The sequence below is a fragment of the Tursiops truncatus genome, chromosome X, assembly GCF_011762595.2.
Source record: "Tursiops truncatus isolate mTurTru1 chromosome X, mTurTru1.mat.Y, whole genome shotgun sequence".
Lineage (NCBI taxonomy): Eukaryota > Metazoa > Chordata > Mammalia > Artiodactyla > Delphinidae > Tursiops > Tursiops truncatus.
Genome location: NC_047055.1, coordinates 13716550 through 13727494, shown reverse-complemented (window position 1 = coordinate 13727494; position 10945 = coordinate 13716550).

Genomic DNA, 10945 nt, shown 5'->3' with positions numbered 1-10945 from the left:
GTGAGGTTTTACAGCCAGGCAGCGATCTCAGCCCGGCAGTGGAGAGCGAGCAGTAGGGCTGCGTCTGCACGCTCGTGGACCGCTCGGAACTGCTTGAGCACAGCCTGGGCTTGGCCTCGGCTTCTTAGCAGGAGCTTGGACAGCCTTATTTTTGCGATCCCTAAACATTTAAAGCCCCCCGTTTTTTGAAGAGGCAGCCCGGGATCAAAGTGGCCCTCTGGCCCCCAGAGAAGGGGCGCAGTCAGCCCCTTAACGTGGAAGTCCAGGCAAGGCAGGGCAGATGGCCCGATAAGCCCTCACTCCACCCTGCTGCTGCTGAGCGGCCACCCCTGTCCCTCAGGATCGTCGGGCTCAGGGACTGAGGTGAGGGGCGCTGCACCGCCAATACCCCAGCAACCTCTGGCTGCTGCAGTGAAAAACTTCCCGCGCTGGCAGGGCTCTGGGGACAGAGGAGGTGGTAGAAGATCAAGTCCGTCCAGGGGACAGAAGGGCTCAAAGGAAGTTTTTAGGAGTCTCTGTGAGAGGAGGGCAAAGGGGAGAGGCAGGAGTCCATCCGTTTGCCAAACAAACATATGGTGAGCCCGCGTCTACCGCCAAAAACCAGGCGCTGTGCGGAATGCCCTAGAAGGACCCTTCCTTTTACAGGGAAGAAATCGAGGCCTGGACAGGAGCCAGGATTGTCCCGACGTCAGTCAACTTGTAGGAGCCTAGCTGAGACTGGAAGCCAGGTCCTAATTCCAACTTGAATGATGTGTGACACTGTCCCTTCTCTCAAAGGTAGACGCAGTAAATCATCGGAGCTCCTTGGCCTCTGGCCCTTATTGCCAACCGCTTCTCCAGGTACGGCCTAAGACAACAGCGGGCTCCTGGGTGGCGGTGGCGCAGGTGGGCTTTGCCAGCCGGGGAGAGCGCGGCTGCTGGAGGTAAACGCTATCCGCAAGGTCCTGGGTTCGGTCTGGGCTTCCTGGCTTGGCCCTGGGACCCTCAGCAAGGACTGGTACCCAAGCCGTGGAGGGAGCCTGGGAAGGACGCATGCGGGGAGCTCAGTCGGGGCCCGGGGTGGTGGGCGACGACAGCTCGGGCCAGACTGGGCGCTGCCTTTGCTTCAGGCTCTTCCACCAGGGTTCGGGGAGCCACAGGCTTCCCAGCGAACCGCGGCTTGTCTCCTGCGTACGCGGAAGTCCTCGTCTCCCCGTCGCGGCTGTTGGCAAGCTGCCTATTACAGCCGTCGAGTTCACACTTGAACTGCTTTATGCCTGGAAGCAGAAACCTAAATGTTCACCCCGGATTCCCAGAGCCACGATGCAATATAAAAGAAGAGTAATAACGTGTTCACTGGAGACAAGCAATTCCCCGCATCAAAAGGACCCATTATGTCCAGGATTTTTTTTTTCTATATACATCCATACCAAGATTTCACCACGCTCCCCATTGCATCAAGCATTTCAGAAATTTCCGTGTGATCCGACGCTCAGAGACAGACTGGCGTGGTCCGGGAGTCACAGCAAAACCCCAGCCCCTGTCACCTTGCTAAACCGAGGCAGGTGAAACCCCTCGCGCCTGCATCCCTCCCGGTCCACAGGCTTCTGCGGCCCCCGGCGCCTGCACTGGGGCCACCTTCGCACTTGCAAACTTCGCCAAAGGCTGTGGCCAAACCCCACACTTTGTCTTACAAAGCACGGAAGGGGAGCATTGCCTCGACACAGGCTTCCCGGCAGGCTCCTCAGGCCTCCCCGAGGGCACCAGGCATCAGCAACTTTCCTCCTCACGGGGGGCGGAGGCGTCCCTCTTCCGCCCGGCGGCCCTACCTGCGGGAGTCCGGGAAGGGAACTCCGGAGAAGCTACCGACCCGCAGGGCTTGCGCTCCACGGGGCGGGGCCTTGGGGAGAAGATGAGGGGAGCCCCTGGGAGTCACGGAGCGCCGGGCAGGGTTGGGCGAGGATTCCTGCTGATCTGCACCCCAGCCACCGCTTGGAACCCGAGGCCCAGCTGAAGGGGGGGGGAGGGCTGAGGGCTTCTTCTTCCCTCGTTTTAGAGTCAGCCTGAGGACCTTGTCGTCACTGAAGAGACCCCTGGGAAGGGGCAGGGGGAACGGCGATTTCCCTTCCAACGGGAGAGAGCCGGGGGGTGGGGTGAGGGGGGTTGAGCAAAAATCCAGGGAACCTGGGCCCCCTCCTCTCCCCGCCCTAGGCTCCTGGATGGACCCAGGCCCCTCCCAACGAGTGAGCCCTTTGGGGAATGCTAAAGAAAGAAACTGGCAGGTGGGGAAAGAGGTACTCTTGGGCACTGGAGGGGAAGTGTCGCAGTCCGGTGGACATGGAACATGTGCGCGGAGGGCGCGTGTAACTGGAGACTAGGGCGGGTCTGCAGGAGTGTGTGAGAGAGAGTGAGCGAGAGACAGAGACAGAGAAATGAGAGACAGAGAGGCAGAATGGACTCACACTGGACTATTTCGAAATGCAGACTTTTGTCTATTCTACAAATGCATAAATCTCACACAGTTTTCACTTGTTCATCCCCTGAGACCTTAGCCAAACCGCACTCTCCTGGTTCAAGTTCGAAGTGGAACTGGAAACAAAAGCAGGCGACGATTCCGGCGCTGCCGGAAAGGAGGACCACAAAGCCTCCTCCCCCGTCTCCCCTCCCGGAGCCGGGAAGCCAATGTGAAGATCAAAAGCTTCCACAGCACCCCGGCGGGGCGCGCGCCCCCAGCCCTGACAGAGACTGACTAAAGGATGGGGGATCGGGGGGAGGGGGAAAATCTGTGGGACTCCGGAGCTGGGCGGCTCCTTCCAACCCTTCCTTGCATCCAGAGAAGGCGCGGGCGTAGGCCCTCATCCTCGTGGGTTCTCGGCAGTGGTTTACGAGTTTATATTTGGCCTTTCAGAGCCGCCCGCGCCGTCCCAGCGGCTCCGTGGTCCATTAGGCCAGTAAGCGTCCCAATTGGGGAACTGTAAGCTCTGTCCGGCCCGAGGCCACCAATTCGGTACTACCGGTGGGCGTCCCTAGCCGGGCCTCTCTTTCAGGGCTAGGGTTCTGCGAGAGCTGCTGGGGCCTGAGTGGTTTCGTGGCCGCTCCGGGGGCGGGAACGGCCTTGCCCAGAAGGCTGGGGAAGTCCCCCGAACCTCTGGCTAGGATGGGGCTGGGAGAGGGGGCCAGAGAGGAGAAACCTAGGCTAAACCGGGCAAAGCAGGAGCCCTCTCTCGTGGGTGTGGCCGGCCGTGCCTCCCCCTCCCCAAACTCGCGGGTCCCACAGCTCTGGAGGGGAGGCGCATCCCGAGGGCCCCAAGACTCCCTGTAGTCGAGGCGCAGCGTCAGGCTGCGCTGGGACTTGCTTTCCCGGGGCAGACCGGCCAGGAGGGCGGCTACTGAGCCTCGCCGATCCACGCCAGTGGCTGCTGGGTGGAAGCTGTCGCGCGGCCATGACAAGCCGGGTCCTCAGCATTGACCCGAGTTAGCGTCGGGATACCCCCGCCAAGTGACCGCCACCTGAGAAAGCCCAGGCGGCGCACAATGCGCCGGCGCCTCGTTAGGGCCGGGCGGGCGCTCAGGGAGCCAGGCCTGCACTGTCCGCGGCCTCATCATTCATTTCCCTGGACGTGCTGGTAAAAATGCATCAAAACAGGCTGCGGAGCGCGGTATAAAAGCACAGCGGGATGAGCTGCTTTCCAAAAAGGATCTCGGTGATTGGACCGGGCTCTGTGTGATTGACAAGAGCTTAGTTTGGTAAAGGGAAGACACGCAAGCTTTCACAGCGGGATCCCTTTTCTAAAATATATCACACTAGCCTTTGAAAAGCGCCGCACACTATAAGGAAATAGCGTTTCACGGCTCGCTTTATGGTGCGATGACATTTCTTTAAAACACAGCGAAGATCAAAAAAGGTAGAGAGAGAAATAAAATGTGTTGCAAACACAATGTTTTAATTAGTTTATTCTGCGCGTTGCTTTTATCTGACGTATACATTGCGGGTTCCCCTTTAATTAAACAGCCCCTCTCAAGCGGCGGCAGGCAAGGAAGGGAGGCGAGGCGCTGCGCCCCTTGGTTCCCTTTAGGGAAAACGGAAGGGCTGGCCGGCCCCGGAGCCAGGCTCGCAGGCCCTTGTGCCCTCTGGGCCAGGATCAGGCGGCTGAGGCTTTGGGGCTTCGGGAAGCGGCAGGACCTGAGCGCCCCACGGAGGCAGAGAGGAGGGAGGGGAAGGAGAGGAGAGGAAGGGGAGGAGGTTTCCCTCTTCAGGGAACAGAATGGCACGAAGGCCGTCCAAGTAGCTCGGGCTCTGAGCCAACATCTTACCCCTCCCCCAGCGTCCCCCCAGCACCACTACTACCCCCACCCCTGCTAGCGGCCGACGTCCCTCCTCCCCCGGGCCCTCTCGGCTCTCCAGGTTGGGCGGGTACGGGGGAACGATAGGCACCAGGATAAGCATTGGGGTCTCTGCCCACTCCCCGGCTTTGGGGCTCCGACTTCCGGCCACTTCGCCCTCCTTGGGTCCCAAAATAGCGGATCCTCTGTCCGGACCAACGGGAAGAGGAGACTTAGTCAGCGTCCGCTCACTGAAAGCGCGGGCGCCGCAAGCGCTGTTGTAAGTGACGCCTCAAGAAAGGCGAGGGAGAAGCTAAGGTAGGATGTGTTGTGAGACTAAGCAAGGCATGTTCTTACACACACACACACACACACTCACACAACGCGCTTACTTCTTGGGAAGCTCTGCAGACTTGAGCTCCACCAATAACTACCTTCTCCTTCCCAAACACGCCATGGCCTGGCTTCAGTCTCAGCCCAGCCCTTGAGCCTAACACAGAGCAGGCCCATGCAGCACTCTCAGCAATATTTGCTGCTCCAGCTGGGAGGTAATGATGGTAGGCATGTTGTAGCCTTACACTCAGAGAGCATTGTTTGTTCATTCTGCGGTGAGACCAGAAAATTCAAAATATAAACCTTTGGGGGGCGAGGAGGGGGCGGAATAAGAGATGTAGATTTGGCCCTCTAGACAAAGCCAAACACAACCCCGTAAATTGATGGACTGGTCATAAGACCTCCTCTCCTGACCAAATTTGTTCCTTCTACTGAAACTAGTAATGAAAGTCAAGGTTTTCGGCCTGGGAGGAGAGATGGGGGTGAGGAGACCCACCACAGGGCTGGGATGCCTCCTTTCCACCTTTTGCTCAGAGGAAAATTTCCTTCTGACCTAATTCCACTCAAGGAAATGAGACAGAAGGCAGGATGGGCTGCTGAATACCTCTGTAGCGTGTTTGACTATGCAAGGAGGTCTGCAGTGTTGCCTCTCTTTGGAAAAGGGGAAGATCCGTTACTTCTCCCACCAAATGTTTTTTCTTTTTTTTTTTTTTTGGCCCGAGCCGCGCAGCTTTTGGGATCTCAGTTCCCCGATCAGGGATTGACCGGGCTGAAAGCGCTGAATATTAACCACTAGACCACCAGGAAACTCCCAGTATATTTTTTAAGTATTGGAGTTTGAATATTGGGATTTGTGAAAATGTCTGGAAGTCATGATCCTCAATATCAAGGACTCTTTTTATAATCATATACACTCTCTCTATGTAATAGCATACATAAGCAACATATGATATGTTTGGATGGAAATGTAAAAAAACAACTGCAAAGACCATTTGATAATAATCAAAATAATTCACTTAATATGTGGTTTCTATGAATCAGAAAATGTGGTGTTACAGAGCATAGGCATAATATGCTGTCTCCATTGTATTATCCTCTAAAGCTCTTTCTTTCATTAAATTATTTGTAATGAGTCTACCCTATAAAAACAATTAAGAAAAATTAACCGACGTGTGTGATGACAAAGCAGTGCCAAGCCCACTTCCAGAGCAGTCTGCCTTCCAACCTTTTTGAGCATTATACTCAAAACGATGATTTGAACCTACCACCGCTGTAGAATAACAACGTAGCTCAAGAAATGAAGCTCATGTATGGAACTGAGCTATAAAGGACTCTCCCATGCTAGTCTTCTCTCTCTCTCTCTTTCTCTGTGTGTGTGTATTTCAAGGAGTTACGGAATTGGAAAATTAATAATAATAAAAAATAAGCCTCCAGTTGTTACCAAGTGATCTTTAAAATTGTTTTAGAGGGGCCGGAGTGTAAGCAATATTAAATGAAGCCTCTGAAGAGGCTTGAAGACTTTATATTGCAGAACAGGACAAAAGAAGAATACAATGGAAGAAGCCGCTCCCCAAGTTAAGAAAGTAATAAACTCAAGCTGATTTCTTTTTCCTCACAAAAAGATAAACTCTTCTATAAAAGTTCAATTTGGGTATTCATCCCAGCAAACTCCAGTAACATATCTGAGTTGGAAAAGACATAACTCAGAGAGGCATGTTTACAAAAATAAATAAGCTCTATTAGTTACTCCAAACTTCCAAGCAATCAATATAGTATTCATGAAATACCAATTGTAAAACTTCAAATCCTAGCATTTGTTTTTAAGGTATTCAAATATTCTGTTGGTCCATGTGCAAGACTGTCACAATGTGCCATCCTTTACTCTTCTCTCCCCCACAGTGCCTACGACAGTGTCCTGCATATAGCAGGCAAGTGGTAAATATTTTTTGAATAGAGTGAAACTAGCTAATGTATTGCTTGTGTGAATTTAAAAAAAGTTTTCTAAGGAAAAAAAGTTAAGTTTCAAATCACTCTGCAACTTGAGCTGCAACCACTTGCCCCCATCTCTCTCTGCCTTCCACAACTTCAGGGAGATGTCCCTGGAGCCTGAACCAAACTGCGTGATCCCTGGACAGCTCTGTTCCTCGTAATTGTCTAAACCTGAGAGGCCTAAGGCTCCCCTCACCAGTCGTGGCGAGTCCAGCTAGGGTAGGGAGGGGGAAGCAGAGAAAGTATTCCTGAGGAACAGTTCCAAGTGAGAGGAAATGCCTCCCCATCCACATCCACTTCTCCTTTCTTCTGGCAGGAAGTCAGGACTGGACTGGGTAAGATGGAGAGAAGTGGGATCAGAGCAGCCCTTTTGTTCAAGCAGCTCCGTCCCTCACTGTCTTCCTGTGGACTTTTTGTTCTGTGACAGCAAAACTGTAGCTCTTTAGTTGAAATAAAACAAATGGGACCAGAGCCAAGAGCAAACCATTTCTTGATCAGATGCTCGTGATTTCTTCCACCTCAGACCAGGGCACGGCAAGAGTGCATTTCTAGAAAGCAGAGAGTGAGGCAGGAGTTGAAGGTGAGGTTCTCCTTCATGGGAACATCTGGTGGGCAAAGGGAACAGATAGGGATAGCAGTCTGCAGTGGGGACTCCACGTTTACTCTCAGAGCACACCAAGTTTGTGTAGCTTAGACCTGCGTAGTGACGCCAGGGCCACAATGTGCCGGGGGAGGTTGCGGGGTTGGAGTAAAGAGGCTCCGGCCATTGACCTACCCTAGCCCAGTGATTCCCTCATTAGAATCACCTGGGGAGCTTTAAAATATAGTAATATGGTACCCCTCCCTAGACTAAGCTAGTCAGAAGTTCCGGGGTAGTCTGGGCATCTGAATCTTTCAAAGATCCCCGGGAGATTCCAATGTGGAGCTGGGGTTTCCAATCCTGGGAATCCTGGCTCCATTCTACTGTTTCGGTGGCAGAAGGCAGGCAATTCCTCCCTCTTCCAAATTTGAGGAGGTGTGATGTCTGCAAAGGAAACTAGATATTGCAATATAACTCTCTGAGAACCACAAAAATAACAGATCAGGCCAGAGTTGGAGCTTTTAAGTGTGTGCATAAAGGAAATGGGTCCCCCTCCACTCCTAGGGGGCGTATTAGAAACTGGGGAGGTCAGGCATGTGTATACTGATGTTCACAGTGGTAAAGGGCTATATATAAACCACCAAGAAGGCTAGTTTGCATCAGAAGGCAGTGGAGGCGCCCGTGGCTTCAGAAATACTTAGAGGCCAAAACCACTTCAGGAAGACTGGAGAGGTGAGAAATAAGAATTAGTGAACTTTTTGTAAAGTGGAAAAGGGGTACTTAGGTGATGGGGGGGTAGAGGGGTCTTCTGGAATGTTCTTGAGGCCACTGAGCTGAGGACAGATTCAGCCTGTGGAACTAGTACTGAGGGAGTGCGGAAAAGAATGTTCTAGGCCGTGCTTTTTTCCTCTACATTTTATAGGTAGATAGATAAGAACCTCTGTCAAGAAATGTGGGGGGCTTCCCTGGTGGCGCAGTGGTTGAGAGTCCGCCTGCCGAAGCAGGGGACACGGGTTCGTGCCCCGGTCCGGGAAGATCCCACATGCCGCAGAGCGGCTGGGCCCGTGAGCCATGGCCGCTGAGCCTGCGCGTCTGGAGCCTGGGCTCCGCGGCAGGAGAGGCCACAGCAGTGAGAGGCCCGCGTACCGCAAAAAAAAAAGAAAAAAAGAAAAAAGAAATGTGGGGTGGGGAAACAGGAGGGGAGGAAAATGGATGTCTGCTGATAAAATGTGTTTCACAAGGGCCTTGGTCCTGAGGAAAACTTGACCTTTTGCCCTGGAAGGCTGCAAAGGGGTTTCTGCACAACTGGTGTTGACTGAAGCGTGTGTGTGTGTGCGTGTGTGCGTGTGTGCGTGTGTGTGTGTGTGTGTGTGTGTGTGTGTGTGTAGATTGGGAGAAGGACAGGGCTGGGCAGAGGGACCCCAGACTCTGGGAACTCCTCAAGGGCCCATTGGGTGTTCTTGCTCAGATCGAAAGTCAGGGAGGGGGAGAGAGGGCAAGGAACAGTGTTCTTTGGGGTTCAGGTCGGTGTGGAATTTGGATCCTGGGGAGGGAGCCTCGGGTGCACACAGACAGAGCAAATTAGGAAAGGACAAGCAGACCGATCCCAGCCTCCAGTCCCACTGGGGTGGCAAGAGGTCACCGCACGGGACCTCGAGGCCTGCAGGGCACGGAGTCTCAAGGTCCCCAGTGCACGAGTCCTTCCGCAACATCTGCTGTTTATGGGGGCCCTGCAGTCAGTAGCACACGGGGTTTCCATCAAGGGATTAAGGACCTGCTCTGAGAGGGGAGGCAGGAGCCCTAGGGGGCGCAGTTTGGAAGTGGCAGCAGGGGAGGGTGCTAGTCCCAGAGTTCTGCGGCCCCCTCTCGTCTTCCGAGAGCTGAGGGTTTCTCTAGGCAGGGCCAGGAGGGGGCTCGCTTTAAATATCGTGCCCTCGGGACTTCCCTGGTGGCTCAGTGGTTAAGACTCCACGCTTCCACACCAGGGGGCACAAATGCCAGGGATCGGGGAACTAAGATCCCTCAGCGGCTCAGTGCAGCCAAAAAAAAAGTCAGTCTTCCACATAGCCCCACCAAGATGGCTCCTGGCCCGCTTGAAGAGAAATGGCACCCTTGGGCCTGCTGGGGTCACGGGTCCCCAAGCTGATTTTTCGCAAATGGCGCCTGTGGAAAACCCTAGGTTCAAGGAAGTCCCTCTTTCTCCACTCCCATAGGCACGTGATACCTGGTCCGGCCGCCTCTCCCGGTTGAGACAATTTAGCCTAGCTTCTCAGCTCATCTAGGCCTTCTAGGCCAGGTGCCTGAATCTTAGTGTTACCAGATAAGATACAGCTCGTTCAGTTAAATTCAAATTTCAGACAAAGAAGGAATAATCTTTCAATGTAAGTATCTCCCATGCAATATTTGGGACATACTTATACTTAAGAAAATCATTGTTTATTTGAAATTCAAATTTAACTGAGCATCCCAGATTTATGTGCTAAGTCTGGTAGCCCTACCAGAGTGGAGTGACTACTTGTGTCTGGAGGAACTGTTGACTCTGTTTGCCAGCCTGGGCCAGGTTCAAAAGGTGAAGTGTAGGGCTTCCCTGGTGGCGCAGTAGTTGAGAGTCCGCCTGCCGATGCAGGGAACACGGGTTCGTGCCCCGGTCCGGGAGGATCCCACATGCCGCGGAAGGGCTGGTCCCGTGAGCCGTGGCCGCTGAGCCTGCGCGTCCGGAGCCTGTGCTCCGCAACGGGAGAGGCAGCAACAGTGAGAGGCTCGCGTACCGGTTAAAAAAAAAAAAAAAAAGGTGAAGTGTAATCTACCAAAACCGAGTCTTGGTAGATTACAAGCGGGACAAAGGTTAAGGGCAGGGAGGAATTGCAACATTGTAGAGAAATTCCGGACAGGGCTGAAGTCTGAGAGGAAGGAAGAGGAGGGGAGAGATATACACAAGAGGCCAAGCTAAGGTTGTTGGGAGCACCCTGGGACCTTTATGGTTTTAAAGAAAGGAGGGGCATTCAAAGGGAGGGGGCCTAAAATCCTTGCCCAAGTGTACTGGCTGACAGCATTTGTCCATGGGAGAAAGGGAGGGAGTGTTTCTGGGAGAGAAAGAGGCGAGGGATGAAGTCCAGGCCCTCGCTGCGGAGGAGCAGTTGAATTGGGGAAGAGTTGTGACCTCTCTTCCTCAGAGACCCTCGGGCCTGGGGAACTGGGGTCGCTTCCCTTGGGCTTCCTGAAGGCAGGCTGCTCAACGGCCTTAGCCTGGACTCACATGTCTCGCTGGGTTTGGCGGCTGCAGTTGCCCCTCAGGGCTCAATCATGCAGAAAGGGTCAATAAACTATGTATATCTAGCCAAAGAAGAAAGACAATAAAACCACCCTCAGGGTCAGAGGTCACCCAGTCACGGATTGAGATATTCACAACCCTTTTTCCTTTCTCCTCTCTTCTTGTCCTCTCATTCTCCCTCAGGCTCATCCTCCCTTGACTCTACTTTTCGCCTTTCTCCAAAGCCAAAGTTATCCCCGGAAATAACTGAGGTGTGAGGCTGAAAAAAAAATCATCTCATGCAAAATGAAGCTTGAAAAGTAGGAGAGTGATGGTGGATAAAACCCACCGGTTAGGAATACCTAGCTTCCGTGAAGGCTGCCGTCCAACCTCTAGTCCACGGGTCAGCAAATGTTTTCTGTAAAGCATCATATAGAAAATATTTTAGCTTTGCAAGCCACATTCAGTCTCTGTAGCATAATCTCCCCACC